The 15,459-nt window shown below is 39.6% G+C and overlaps 1 long non-coding RNA gene across 1 annotated transcript in view; it reads left to right on the top strand.

Moving 5' to 3' along the window:
- Positions 1–15,459, top strand: part of LOC139362214 (uncharacterized) — a 51,204-nt gene that overhangs the window by 34,147 nt on the left and 1,598 nt on the right. The window contains exon 2 of the long non-coding RNA XR_011620605.1: positions 14,839–14,973. This is a non-coding gene — a long non-coding RNA (uncharacterized lncRNA). The remainder of the gene's footprint in view (positions 1–14,838; positions 14,974–15,459) is intronic.

Genomic DNA, 15,459 nt, shown 5'->3' with positions numbered 1-15,459 from the left:
AGAAGGATGTAGACAAGAATGGATGAAGACCCAGATGACTTTGGGAGACTGACCTGAGCTCATGCCACTGCACTCCAGCCCAGGTGACAGAGCTAGAAAAAAGACTCAAATAAGTGAATTGACAATGAGGATGGAAACCATGGGGAGAGCTAGAATCTATATGATTTGGCAATTGTGTGGTAGGAGGATGATGACAAGGACTCCAAGATAATGCCATGACTTAGAGGAGTTAAAGATAACTCGGGACCTGTGCCACTTTAATGAGAAAAGAAAAGTCAGGAGAAAATCCTGGTTTGGGGGGATGATATCAAGTCTGAGGTTAAGGGTATGAGACAGCAGCGTGCATTTGAGGGGTTTTGGCCCTATTTTTAGGCTATTGCTACTGTTATATAATAGCTTTAGAATATAAAACATTTGGCCGAGTGTGGTGGCTCATACCTGTAATTCCAGCACTTTGGGAGGCCTAGGTGGGTGGATCACTTGAGGTCAGGAATTCAAGACCAGCCTGGCCAACATGGTGAAACCCCATCTCTACTAAAAATGCAAAAATTAGCCAGACATGCTGGTGGGCGCCTATAATCCCAGCTACTCAGGAGGCTGAGGCAGAGAATCACTTGAACCTGGGAGGCAGGGGTTGCAGTGAGCCAAGGTCACGCCACTGCACTCCAGCCTGGGCAACAGAGCAAGACTCTGTCTAAAAAATATATATATATATGTATATGACATTTGAAATAATTGAGGCAATGATTAAAACTTGGAAATCATTTTGTTCTAGAATTTTTATGATATATTTTGATTTCCTTGGTAATAAAGTTTTGGCTTTTTTTTTTTTTTTTTTGGACGGAGTCTCACTCTGTCCCCTAGGCAGGAGTGCAGTGACACAATCTCAGCTCACTGCAAGCTCCACCTCCCGGGTTCATGCCATTCTCCTGCCTCAGTCTCCTGAGTACTGTGACTGCAGGTGCCCGCCACCACGCCCAGTTAATGTTTTTGCATTTTTTTTTTTTTTAGTAGAGATGGGGTTTCACTGTGTTAATCAGGATGGTCTCGATCTCCTGACCTCGTGATCCGCCAGCCTCGGCCTCCCAAAGTGCTGGGATTACAGGCATGAGTTTTGGCTCTTTAAACATAAAATGACCATAATGTCCATTTCTCATTTCTTCCATGGAAGAGTTAATGATAGGATTTATTTATATGCTTAACACCAAGATTTTCATTTTTTGATCTCACATCAGACATCCTTAGTGTTAAGGGGTATTAAAACAAACACCCCATCTCTCTGAGGTGTTTTCTGTGTCCATAAACATTCACCCAGCTACTTTATTAGTTATTTTCTTTCTTTAAACCCCCTCTTACCTGAAGTATTTAAACTTATTTTTTTTCTGAACTTCGCCTAAGTATTTTGCTATTTCATAAAGCAAAGCATTTTAAAATGTATCCATTTGCTAGCAATGTCTTTGGAAGGCCTTTCAGCCCATTGTGTTATACAATACCCTATTGTGTATATGTAACCCAAACTAGTTTCAGGCTATTTTTACCACACACGCTCACATTGGTTTGAGCATTTTAATTGAATCAGACAAGCAACCAATAGCTAACTTGGTCAGTAACCAGTCATTCACTGAAAACAGTCGAACAGATTGTGTCTGTAGACACAGCCTCAATCTTTTTGTTAGCACAGCCATTTTGGTTTTCTCCACTTAATCTCATTAACGGTACCCCCCTCCCTCCACCTGACATATGACTTTCTAGGTTTCCCTGGCTCAATGAATGTTTAAGTTTCCAATTACACGTCCCCAGATGCATTTGTTCTGCCTTAATTCTTTTTGTTCTTCCCTGTCAATGTACTTAATATATTTTGATCCATTGTATTTTTCATTTGTCATAACTCGTTTTTATTTGAGTTTCCAGTTTAGGGTATTATCATTTTAGTATTAGGCATGCATACCATCTGTGTCTGTAAGGGCATTGAAATATCCTTATCTTGGCTTCCTTTCATCTTTCTCTGATACTGGGGATGGACGAAGGCCTTGTGTCTAATAAGTCATTTGCATCAGCATGTCCCAAATGACCAAGAGATGAGGATGGGAGAGATTAGCATGGTAATCTCATTCTGATGGATAAAATTAGCAGAGATATTCCCCACAAATGGAGAGCTGCCGTTGGCTAACTGCTGTGCTTAGAATCAATTACTAAATTACTTTGAGCTCTAAGTTGACATTAACAGAAAAAAATTGCCATCGACTGAAGGGAAATAAGATAAAAAATATGCGATCATTAAATCTCTCGCTACTATTCACGAATGTGACTCACAAGAATGGTACACAAAATAGGGCAGAATTTAATTTTTAACAGTGCCCCCTGTCAACATTTCATCCTGAGCTTCTCTGTGGCCTGTGAGCCTGCCTTGGCCTTTCCAATATTTGCAAAGGAAGGAGAAGCCGGGAGAGGAGAAGAGATCTGGTTCAGTTCCTCCACTTTTCTCCAAGGCTGGGCAGCTAACTCAGGAGCCCCAAGGGCAATTTCTGATGCCTCAGCCACCCAGTCATGCCAAGCAGGGGTTGGCAGTCTGTCCGCCTATGTCCAAAGGAGAGCCACACCAGGCAGGGCCTATTGACATTCTCAATGCCTCCTTCTGACCAATATCAACAACACCAATGTGAAGCTAGCTCTCTCGGTTTCTACTAGCCCAACCTGAGCTGGAAATGACTAAAATGTTTCCTTAGATCATCGCTGGTATTGCTAACCCCTTCCAGAATTTGATGGACTCACACAGCATTATTTATTCATACAAAATACCTTTACTAAGAAAAGCCTTTCTCTGCTTAGAGACACATTCTTGTCTCAATGGGAAGAAAGTGGTAATGATGGGTATAAACAAGGAAATTAGTTCATATGAGGAAAGAAGCTTTAAAATAGCTTTTTTTTTTTTTTTTTTTTTCAAAGCCAGGGCCTGGGGAATCCCAGTGGCATAGTAATTGTTAATATTATTAGCACAATATACATATCAGCTGTCAAGATATTATGAGGACTTGAATTCAGTCTCTGTTGGGGGAGTCAGGGTCAACATCATTAACTATAGATCTTGTCTCAGTTTCCATATAGATGCCTCAGGGCAAGTGTCTGCCAAATACATCTCTATAGATGGGCATAACCATAGGATATACAAGAGGCCCATCACACACATCAGTAATAGACAACAAGCTTTTGTTTATCTGAAGGTTTACTGGAATTAACTGATTAGTGTCAACTTGACACAATAACTTTTGTCTACAATGCAGTAGATCATTTTGATGGTTTTATTGATGGAGTGCGTTGTCTAATGTAAATCGTAGGGGAGGTTGAATTTAGATAAAGTCTGGCACATTTTTCTTAAGAGGAAACTGAAAAAGCTGTTTGTAAATGCGCCCTTGACAGGCCACCTTCTGCAGTCTTATGGATATTTAGATAATAATTGTGATATTAATAATAATAATTACAAGGGAGAGTTGTAATTGAAATGTATGCAAGTCAGCGGTTGGCAAATGCATCTTTAAGAGGACACATTTTGTGCTCTTACAGATATTACAACAAAATTGTGGTATTAATAACAGTGATTAGAAGGGAGATTTGTAAGTGAAATGTAAGCAATCCATTCTTAAATTAAACTTAGAACACAAAACCATTACAGGGAAATTAGAAAATAAGGCTAGGTTGTTAAAAGTGACACAACTTTCATGTAAAAATTGCCTGCGAAAAAGGCAGAGAAATGAAATGAGAGCAAGTGGGAGTTTATATACTTACATGGAATTTTAAATAACTATAAACAAAATGTATTCAAAGGCTAAATGCTAATTTGGGGGAAAAAGTAAAAATAGATTCTAAGCTTTGAGGGATTATTTGTCTTAAACATCATCAACATGTGTCAGTCCAAGCAAACCATATGCACAGTTAATTTTGAGATTTGGGTAAACCAAATCTAGAATAATTAACCATGAATATTCTTGGTAATTTAAAGTTTCCTAAATCAAATCATTTCTAGAAACAATTCATCACCTTAATTTTTTTCCAGTTTTGTCCTAACAGTCTCTATTAAAATTTAAGGGTTGCAGTTTTCTGAACCCAAATTCCAGAAAGAAAAAGGATGACTTACTCTAGTCACAGGAGAAATGTCAGAGTTTATCCTTGAAAGTAAAAATAGGGTGAGTGCCAGGGAGTGGAGGAGCTTAAATGAATAAAAAGATGAAGCAGGCACTTACCAAACAGGCACCATTTAACCCTACAATCACTTCCTACTATTGGAATATAACTTTTTTCTTTCATAATATTATGTTTTATTGAAATTAGGTCAGTCTAAGATGCTAAACACACTGAACTGCAAAATGGAGTAATTCTCTTCTGAGTGTCTCATCAGTGGTGTCTCCAAAGGCTCCAATTAGCTGTCTCAATCCGATTTTAGGGGAGAATTGTTTTCTATTCTTCATGAGAAAATATACTACCATCTTGTCCCTTGGTTATACTTCCTTTTCGCCCCCTACATCCTCTGTGCTTGTGTTGTATTGCAAATAACAACTGCACAGATCATAGAATGGTGTTAATTCCCATTTGCAAGCCTCTCAGAGTCATACTTTTCTCTCTTGGGTTCTTAAGAGTGAAAAAATGAGAATGCCAAAGGAATTTCTTGTCCTGAAAAAGGAGTATCTCATCATTCACCTGCAAGTGTTGAATAGCTTCTATACACATCCTACAAAGAATAACACATGCTTTTAAATCTTCACAAACAAACAAAAAAAGTCACAAAAGGTTCTTGTGTCTCCTGCAACCTTCTCTCTAGCTAGATTCTCTGGCCGGAACAGGTCACCTGAGGGTCACCTCAGGCCCCAGTATCCTTCAAACAAAAAGGACCTATGTCTCCTTTCTCCAAGCCATGGACCTAGAAGAACAAAAGCTTTTGGGAAGGGTGGGTAAGGGAGGGTTACTAAATTAACCCATCCGGGCAAAAATGAACCAGTTTAACTAAGTAGAAAATTACATCAAAATAGTCAGGAGCATTTTACAGAATAGAAGAGAGAATATAATTCTTCTGTACGCTGAAGCTGACAATATCAATATCAGCCAACATGTACTGATTGACAGGCACAATGGTTCCATTTTATTTCATCCTTTCAGCATCTCTTTGTTAAGGATTATCATCACCATTTTCTAGATAGAAAAACTGAGGTTCTTTCAGGTTAAGTAACATAAATCAAAGTTGCACAGATAAATGGCAGGGCTGGAAATTTAACCCAGGGTTCAAAAAAACTCTGATTTTAACCGTGCCATTTTACCTCCCTCCTTGTGCCCTCCTGAGCTGGGGTTCACTTGATCGCCCACCCCCACCTCACCCGGGGCGGCCCCGAGACAGCTGAGGGAAGAAGCTGAAGGGTCTTCATTGTTCATGAGGCAGGGGTCGGGCTAGGAGTCCAGCGATCTGCCCTTGGGCAGTGTCTGAAGCCACAGCCCAAACAGTCTCTCTCTAACAATCACTGACAGCGTCCAAGGGTTTCTGAGGGCAGAAAGACCCAGCATCCTGGGAGTGAGAGGAAGAGGAAGATGAGCCTCTTTTACCCCTTACTAGTCATCCTCCAGATTCCTCAGAAGACAGAGAAAGGGGGTGCAGTGGGGAGAAAGAGACAGTGAGAGAGAGAGGCCCAGCAGCAAAGCAGGATTGGATGTTTCCTTTCTACACCCCAAAAAGGCTCTGATGGTCAAGCCCTTGTAATGTACGTTGTAATTTAGCCCTATGACGCGTTCAGATGGGCAAAAACCAGATGTGGGAAAATGCAAACACAAACCTTTCTTGTTGCCCTTCTGCAGCCTCCTTGTTCAGTGTTCCTATAATTTCCTGGGAACCACATGTTGGGTTCTAGGAAGCTGCAAGATGCCCAGGACCCGGTTTCCAGGTGATCCCTTTATGTTAACTGGCTTTTACTTTGCCCACCACCTCACTCTTGGAGTTCCACAATAGGATGCTCTTCCTGACCCTCTCTGAGTTTTAAATATTGGGCATCTCTGCTCTGATATTCTCTACAACCTACATGTTTAACAAGGAGGGGCAAGAGATTGAGTATTTAAATTATGGTACATCCACTCCAGATATTAGTTTGACATTTCAGATTCTGCTGAAGGTACTATAATAGCTTCATGCTTATAAAGCTAAGTATAGAGAACAATATTCAAGATTAAACATAAACTCTGATGTTGGTATATCCAGGTGGTTGAAGCATGGACTTTGGAGTCAGACTGACCTGAACTAGATTCTGCCCTTTGCCAGCCATGTGACTCTGGGCAAGTTTTTGCACCTTTCATAGCCTCTGCTTTTTCTTCTGTAAGAATGGTGACAGCCAACACAGAGTTGTTCTGAGGATTCAATGAGATGATATCAGTTTGAAGTTTAGCAAAGTATCGGGCTTGTTGCAAGCATAAAATAAATGGTACCCCATTATCTTAGAAAGAAAATTGAATGTAGAGGAGGGAAGTGGAAATTCTCCAAAATCCAAAATGTTTGTAAAATTCTCCAAATGAGTGAAAGTGGGGTTAAAGAAAAAAAACTCAGGAGAAGGGATTTCTGGGTGGGAGCCACTTACTTGAGATCAGCCTAGTCAGTCTTCAGGATCCATTGAGAGAAGCCCATTGGACACTTCTTGGGTTATGGACCACCACATGGACAAAACACAAAGCTGTGTTCTTGGTACATTTAGGATCTACTTATATTCACCACTGGCTTTAAATTCAATATTTAAAAGGATCTAATTAAGTGAAACAACCATGAAAAGAAATCTATCTGGCAATTTCTATCCACGGTGGGGGTAAAAATGTATTTATAGACATGATTATATGTTGTGCATTCAGCCACTCTTTACTAATCACTATTCTGTACTACAATGCTGCGTTCCCTTCTAGGGTCTTGGGATTAGGCCAGAAAGACACAGCCCTGCCTTATGTTGCTCACCCACCTAAGGTGCTGTGCAAAACCTTGCAAGGGCAACTTCTGGGCAGAGGCAGCATTTTGACTCTTTGGGTTATTCTATACTTTCTTGCATTTCTGTAATAGACATGTATTTTGTTGTATTCAAGAAAAAAATTATTTAAAAAATCTATCTGCTACAAAATAACCAGTTCAAGCACATTTTAAATTTTCAGTTGATGAGTGGGTGTCAGGGTAAGCCGACTTCAGAGTCTCCTACATTTCTTGTGAATGTGAGATCAGTTCCACCCGGCTCTAGCAGTAAGCCTCCTTGAGCACTGGAAACCTTCACTTGCCAGGAAGGTAGGAGCAGCAAGTCTTAATATTCATTTCTTCTTCTCCTCCTTAAGATGCACTATGAAGCCCAGAGAATGTGGCTTGCATTACTTTTGAACATGGTCATTTCTAAGAATTGACTTTATGTATTAGTCTGTTCTCATACTCCTACAAAGAAATATTTGAGACTGGGTAATTTATAAAGAAAAGAGATTTAATTAGCTTATAGTTCTACAGGCTGTACAGGATGCAAGATGCTGGCATCTGCCTGGATTCTGGTAAGGCCTCAGGAAACTTACAATTATGGCAGAAGGCAAATTTCATCTCACATGGTGGGAGCAGGAACAAGAGACAAGAGAGAGCGAAGGAGGAGGTGCTACACAATTTTAAACAAGCAGACCTTGCAAGAATTAACTCATTGTCATGAGAACAGCACCAAGCAGATGGTGCTAAACCATTCATGAAAAAATCTATCCCCATGATCCAACCACCTCCCACTAGGCCCCACCTCCAACACTGGGGACTACTATTCAACATGCGATTTGGTGGGGACACAGAGCCAAACCATATTACTTTGTTTTAGAAATTCATTTCTATAACTTAAAATTATTCATAGTATTTCTTGACCTCCTACATTGTACAAAGCACTTTGAATATATTCTCATTTGATCTCGACAATAGACTGAAGGAATATATTATTATGATTAAATAAGTTGCCCATAGTTATAGAATAAGTGTCAAAACTAGAGTCAAATGAGAAAAATCAGACTCCAAAACCTAGATTTTCAACCACACTACTCTGCTGCATCCTGGACTACTGCTTACCAAATGAAATGGGGCTTATGGATCTATATTTAAGATGGGGTCAACCTTTAAATGCCAGAGAACCAACAACTTGGGTTCAGGTTAATGCCTGAACCCAAAACCAGTTATCAGCAATTCCTCTTTTCTTGCTGCCCCAGGGCAAACACCAAACCCTTTGTTTTGTTAATTTCATTGATAACTGCTACCAGGAGTCATGAGAGGACTACAAAATTTAATAGGAATATTTTTTCATGTGTCTGTTGGCTGTATGAATGTCTTCTTTTGAGAATTTTCTGTTCATATCCTTTGCCCACTTTTTGATGGGGTTGTTTGTTTTTTTCTAGTAAATTTGATTGGGTTCTTTATAGGTTCTGGATATTAGCCTTTTGTCAGATGAGTAGATAGCAAAAATTTTCTCCCATTCTGTAGGTTGCCTGTTCACTCTGATGGTAGTTTCTTTTGCTGTGCAGAAGCTCTTTAGTTTAATTAGATCCCATTTGTCAATTTTGGCTTTTGTTACTGTTGCTTTTGGTGTTTTAGACATGAAGTCCTTGCCCGTGCACGTTGTGCACATATACCCTAGAACTTAAAGTATAATAATAATAATAAAAAGATAGGATAAACTATTTAAAATGGAAAATGTTGGACAAAAGGTCACCATATACCTGAATAAATTACTTTTGAGAAAAAAAAATTTAATAGGAATAGGCAAATTACAGGAAAAGCAGAGACTCATGAGAGCGGTGCTCAAATATGGGCCTGATTCTTATATTCATAACAATATAAGAAAATATAATGGTCCATTATATTTTGGACCCCATCTCTGTACTGTGTCCTCTTCTAAGTGCTTTATAGGTACTACCTTGTTTTTGAGGAAACTGAGGCACAAGGGGGTTTATCAGCTTGCTCAATTTCACAAAGAACCTGGATCCTGACCTAGACCATCTGGATCCAGAACCATACTCTTAACCAATACTCCTGCACTGCCTTTACTGGCCAGCCTAGCTGCAGAGGGCAGAATGGGTAGAAGAGAACGATTTCAGCTCTGTACAAAAACAAAGCAAAACAAAACAAAAACAAACAAAAATCTTCCAGATGCTTGGAGCTATCCAACATCATGGTGAATTACCTTAAAATGACAAGTATTCTCCATTGGAAATGTAGTCAAGGCTAGGTTTATGCACCCTGGGATGCAGGTAATCTCCGCATTGTGTGACAGGTTGAAATAGCCTCAAGCGAGAACTCAGTGAGATCGGAGCTTTCAGATTTTGTGCTGTCTCACACTAGGATGCAGTCTCCGCCTTTAGATTCCCTAGCCTGGGACCACTGTGAATTCCAGATAAATCAGCATTTATTGAGGCATCAATTTCCTCCTTTCCCCCTCTATCAAAATGTAAGACCTACACAAGCTTGAAGATCAGACCAAGTATCTCTGTTTTCACTCTTCCTCCACTAGATGTCCTGCTTCTAAGACCCCTTCCAACTCTGAAGTTCCACCATTCTTTCTGTGGGATACTAGTTGTTGAACTACACCTCGTATGCAAGAGGATTTTCACCACATTGCACAAGAAGCTAATGGATTTCAGGAATCATATAAAAGACTTCTCCCAAAAGCAGAATTAATATTTCTCATCACTTCCACTACTACCCCCAAGGGTCCAGCCACCATATTCTTTCCCCTGGGCAATTGCAATAGCCTCATCATTGTCTGCTTACACTCTTATCTGCCCTATATCAGTTCTTCACATTGCAGTCAGAATGATCCTTAATATATACTAATCAGGTCATATCAATTCTCAATTCAAAGACTTTCACTGACTTTCTGTTTCTATTAAAATGAAAGACAAAGTCCTTACAATGATCTCCAAGACCCTTTGTGATGGGTCCTCCTCCACCCCTGGCCTCACCTCCCATGCCTGCCCCGTCATTCATCCTGCTCCAGTCACTAGCCCCATCCTCTAACACACTATAAATTGTTCCTGCTTCAGAGTGTCACATTTGCTGTTCCACCTGCCTGAAATACTCTTCCCCCATACAGCTATATGACTCACTGCCTCACTTCCTCCATGGAGCTGCTAAAATCTCAGCCTTATCAAGGCCTACAACTAGTCCCAAAGGACAATTTCAAAAATGGGCACCCTCTTCATCAAGTGCTTTGATCCTATATGCCAGAAAATTTTCACAGCAACACAACCTATAATAACTATGAGGAGAAAAGCAATCCATGAACTTGTACAAAGTACAGTCCCAAGTGGTAGCTCCAGATAGGAAGTTCCCTGACTACTCCATGTAAAAGAGCAACACTTGTACCCCGCTACAGCACTCCCATCTTCCTTACCTTGTACATTCTCTCTAGGACTTATTACCATCTAATATAGTTCATATCTATTGATTTATTTGTTTGCTGACTGTCTCTCCACTCTGCTACTGGAACAAAAGAAGCCAAGGACTTTGTGTTATTCAGTATTGCACCCCAGCACCTACTACCATGACTGCCACATAGAAAGCACTCAAATATTTGTTCAATGAATGAATGATACAATGTTCTCAGCAACGTAGACTGCAGAGTTGAACGTGATCAGGAAAATGTGGGGGGAAATTATGACTTTAAATAGAAATAGGTAGCTGCGTACCCAGTAGTCATTCAGGAGCAGGTTGTTGAGTTTCCATGCAGTTGAGCGGTTTTGATTGAGTTTCTTAGTCCTGAGTTCTAGCTTGATTACACTGTGGTCTGAGAGACAGTTTGTTATAATTTCTGTTCTTTCACATTTGCTGAGAAGTGCTTTACTTCCAACTATGTGGTCAATTTTGGAATAAGTGCGATGCGGTGCTGGGAAGAATGTATATTCTGTTGATTTGGGGTGGAGAGTTCTGAAGATGTTTATTAGGTCTACTTGGTGCAGAGTTGAGTTCAATTCCTCAGATGAGTAGATTGCAAAAATTTCTCCCGCTTTGTAGGTTGCCTGTTCGCTCTGATGGTAGTTTCTTTTGCTGTGCAGAAACTCTTTAGTTTAATTAGATCCCATTTGTCAATTTTAGCTTTTGTTGCCATTGCTTTTGGTGTTTTAGTCATGAAGTCCTTGCCCATGCCTATGTCCTGAATGGTATTGCCTAGGTTTTCTTCTAGGGTTTTTGTGATTTTAGGTCTAACATTTAAGTCTCTAATCCATCTTGAATTAATTTTTGTATAAGGAGTAAGGAAGGGATCCAGTTTCAGCTTTCTACTTATGGCTAGCCAGTTTTCCCACCATCATTTATTAAATAGGGAATCCTTTCCCCATTTCTTGTTTTTGTCAGGTTTGTCAAAGATCAGATGGTTGTAGATGTGTGGCATTATTTCTGAGGACTCTGTTCTGTTCTATTGGTCTATATCTCTGTTTTGGTACCAGTACCATGCTGTTTTGGTTACTGTAGCTTTGTAGTATAGTTTGAAGTCAGGTAGCATGATGCCTCCAGCTTTGTTCTTTTGACTTAGGATTGTCTTGGCAATGCGGGATCTTTTTTGGTTCCATATGAACTTTAAAGTATTTTTTTCCAATTCTGTGGAGAAAGTCATTGGTAGCTTAATGGGGATGGCATTGAATCTATAAATTACCTTGGGCAGTATGGCCATTTTCACGATATTGATTCTTCCGACTCATGAGCATGGAATGTTCTTCCATTTGTTTGTGTCCTCTTTTATTTCATTGAGCAGTGGTTTGTAGTTCTCCTTGAAGAGGTCCTTCACATCCCTTGTAAGTTGGATTCCTAGGTATTTTATTCTCTTTGAAGCAATTGTGAATGGGAGTTCATTAATGATTTGGTCTCTGTTTGTCTGTTATTGGTGTATAGGAATGCTTGTGATTTTTGCACATTGATTTTGTATCCTGAGACTTTGCTGAAGTTGCTTATCGGCTTGAGGAGATTTTGGGCTGAGATGATGGGGTTTTCTAAATAGACAATCATGTCATCTGCAAACAGGGACAATTTGACTTCTACTTTTCCTAATTGAATACCCTTTATTTCTTTCTCTTGCCTGATTGCCCTGGCCAGAACTTCCAGCACTACGTTGAATAGGAGTGGTGAGACAGGGCATCCCTGTCTTGTGCCAGTTTTTAAGGGGAATGCTTCCAGTTTTTGCCCATTCAGTATGATATTGGCTGTGGGTTTGTCATAAATAGCTCTTATTATTTTGAGATACATTCCATCAACACCGAATTTATTGAGAGTTTTTAGTATGAAGGGCTGTTGTATTTTGTCAAAGGCCTTTTCAGCATCTATTGAGATAATCATGTGGTTTTTGTCTTTGGTTCTGTTTATATGCTGGATTACATTTATTGATTTGCATATGTTGAACCAGCCTTGCATCCCAGGGATGAAGCCCACTTGATCATGGTGGATAAGCTTTTTGATGTGCTGCTGGACTCAGTTTGTCAGTATTTTATTGAGGATTTTTGCATCGATGTTCATCAGCGATATTGGTCTAAAATTCTCTTTTTTTTGTTGTGTCTCTGCCAGGCTTTGTTATCAGGATGATGTTGGCCTCATAAAATGAGTCAGGGAGGATTCCCTCTTTTTCTATTGATTGGAATAATTTCAGAAGGAAAGGTACCAGCTCCTGCTTGTAGAGGAGAATTCAGCTGTAAATCCGTCTGGTCCTGGACTTTTTTTGGTTGGTAGGCTATTAATTATTGCCTCAATTTCAGAGCCTGCTATTGGTCTATTCAGGGATTCAACTTCTTCCTGGTTTAGTCTTGGGAGAGTGTATGTGTCCAGGAATTTATCCATTTCTTCTAGGTTTTCTAGTTTATTTGCCTAGAGGTGTTTATAGTATTCTCTGATGGTAGTTTGTATTTCTGTGGGGTTGGTGGTGATATGCCCTTTATCACTTTTTATTGCATCTATTTGATTCTTCTCTCTTTTCTTCTTTATTAGTCTTGCTGGCGGTCTATCCATTTTGTTGATCTTTTCAAAAAACCAGCTCGTGGATTCATTGATTTTTTGAAGGGTTTTTTGTGTCTCTATCGCCTTCAGTTCCTCTCTAATCTTAGTTATTTCTTGCCTTCTGCTAGCTTTTGCATATGTTTGCTCTTGCTTCTCTAGTTCTTTTAATTGTGATGTTAGGGTGTCCATTTTAGATCTTTCCTGCTTTCTCTTGTGGGCATTTAGTGCTATAAATTTCCCTCTACACACTGCTTTAAATGTGTCCCAGAGATTCTGGTATGTTGTATCTTTGTTCTCATTGGTTTCAAAGAACATCCTTATTTCTGCCTTCATTTCGACACTGGGGCCTGTTTTGGGGTGGGGGGGGAGGAATCATATTAGGAGATATACCTAATGTAAATGACAAGTTAATGGGTGTAGCACACCAACATGGCACATGTGTACATATGTAACAAACCTGCACGTTGTGCACAGGTACCCTAGAACATAAAGTATATATATATTAAAAAATCTAACATATGTCAAGACTTCTAACAAAAAGTATAAAATAATAAACAACAGAAAAAAAAAGAAATAGGTAGCTGCAAGATTAAGTGCCCAAAGTATATATAAATGGATAGATCATGTAAATCTATGCAAATGTCTGAGCAAATTCCAGAAAAAGAAACAAGGCAGGACACTTAAAACCATTCCTGTTGCCTGTGAGCTGGCTTCTCCACCGGTGCAAGCACCCAATCTGTAGATCTGATGAGAGGTGACAATGTTCTAGAGGTATGTGCATTGTGCCAAGCCAGGGCTGTGAACACGAAGGTGGCAGAGGCAGAAAAACAAAACTGATCCTCCTTCATGGTCCTTCCTAGCATCAGCCCCCACAAAGCCATACCAAGAAAAAAGAGAGGAAGTGAAGCCTAAGATATAACAGAGAGGTTTTCACCCATCTGGAGTCAAAGCTGCAGCCCAGAGACTGCTCTCTAAAGAACTGTCTGCTGGCCTGAGAGACCACCTGTCTCGGTGATGAGCAAATAAACAGCTCCACTCACTAGGATTTCACAATCTAAGAGCATCTCTGAGGATATCATATCAAAACACATAGGGAACCATTTATGAACAGCCAGCTGTTCAAAACAAAAATACGGGAGAAATTAAACAGAAGAAAGCTTCTAGATAAAGGAAAAATATTGAACTCAATTTATTCTAATTACATGCTCCTCCTTTGTAGAAACGCAAAGAAACATGGAGCATAATTTGGGCCACCTCTGCTTTGATGACTTTTTCCAAAAAAAGGTTTCCTCTTTCAGCCTGAAACTCCTGTAAGAGCAGTAGATATAAGTCATATTGGTTAGAGCCTTGGCTACACATTTTCCGTGGAACATAAACATACATTGAAAGATTTGTTTTGTGGGGGTGCTTAGTGACCATGTAATCAGCTACATTTGATGTTCCTCTTCAGGGAAAATGATATAAACTCTCCCAAGGTCATGACTGATGTAATTTGGGGGAAACATGTCATCCATTTCTGAGGCACACCCACTTTCTTCTTAAATAATTAAAATATTTAATCCCAAATTTCTTTTCTGTCCCTATATGTGTCAACCAGAGCTGTGTGAGCAACAGAAATCCTTGAGTCACATAAACAATTTTTATTGTAAAATGCTATCAGAACTGTGTGTGTTTTAGTATAATCCATTTTCTGTCAGGCATTTGACTTAATGATATTTCCTCTTCTACTTATGTATTTCATTATCTGTTTTTGTGTCTTCAGAAACACAATAAACTATAATGAACATGAAAAGATTGGTACGCTTTTCAGAGCATGTTTCATTTTTCATCTTTAATGGATCTTTTTGTAGGGTTCTCACAACCAATTGAAAGAGAATAAAACATTCTCTTGCTTCATAACCAAATTACTGCTCACACTTCCAGCAACCTTTGGAAGGGGAATCCTGGCTATTGATGTCCCTGGAAAGAGAGTGGTAGAAGAAAAGGTAAGTACCTTTGATTGAGAAAAGAGCGGACTCCCTCCGGCCACAGACATTCAATGGCCACACCCTCTAACTTCCTCTACTTCCTTCCTTCCTCCTTCCTTTCCTAGGCAGTCTGATGTTTTGGGTCAATTTTAAGTGCATTTGTGTTTTACATTAAAACACACAGTATTCACTGTTCCAACAGGCATTATTTTTGGGAATATAAAGCACAATTTCTTCTCTCCAATCCCTTAAAAATATTTTTTCTTCCCTCTTTTTAGAAATTTCCTGAGAGTAAAGAAAATGTAGTTATAGTCCCCTGGAATCTTGCTACTCAAGTTGTGGCCCTCAGACCAGCCACGTCAGTATCACCTGGGAGCTTGTTGGAAGTGCAGAATCTCAGGCTCCACCCCAGACATACTGAATCAGAATTTGTATTTTAACAAGATCCCCAGGTGATTCACTGGCACATTAGAGTTTAAAAAGCACTGAGTTGGGTCAAATTGA

The sequence above is a fragment of the Macaca nemestrina genome, chromosome 3 (assembly GCF_043159975.1).
Source record: "Macaca nemestrina isolate mMacNem1 chromosome 3, mMacNem.hap1, whole genome shotgun sequence".
Lineage (NCBI taxonomy): Eukaryota > Metazoa > Chordata > Mammalia > Primates > Cercopithecidae > Macaca > Macaca nemestrina.
Note: the sequence above shows the minus strand (reverse complement) of the source record. Positions and strands in the feature narration are given on the sequence as shown.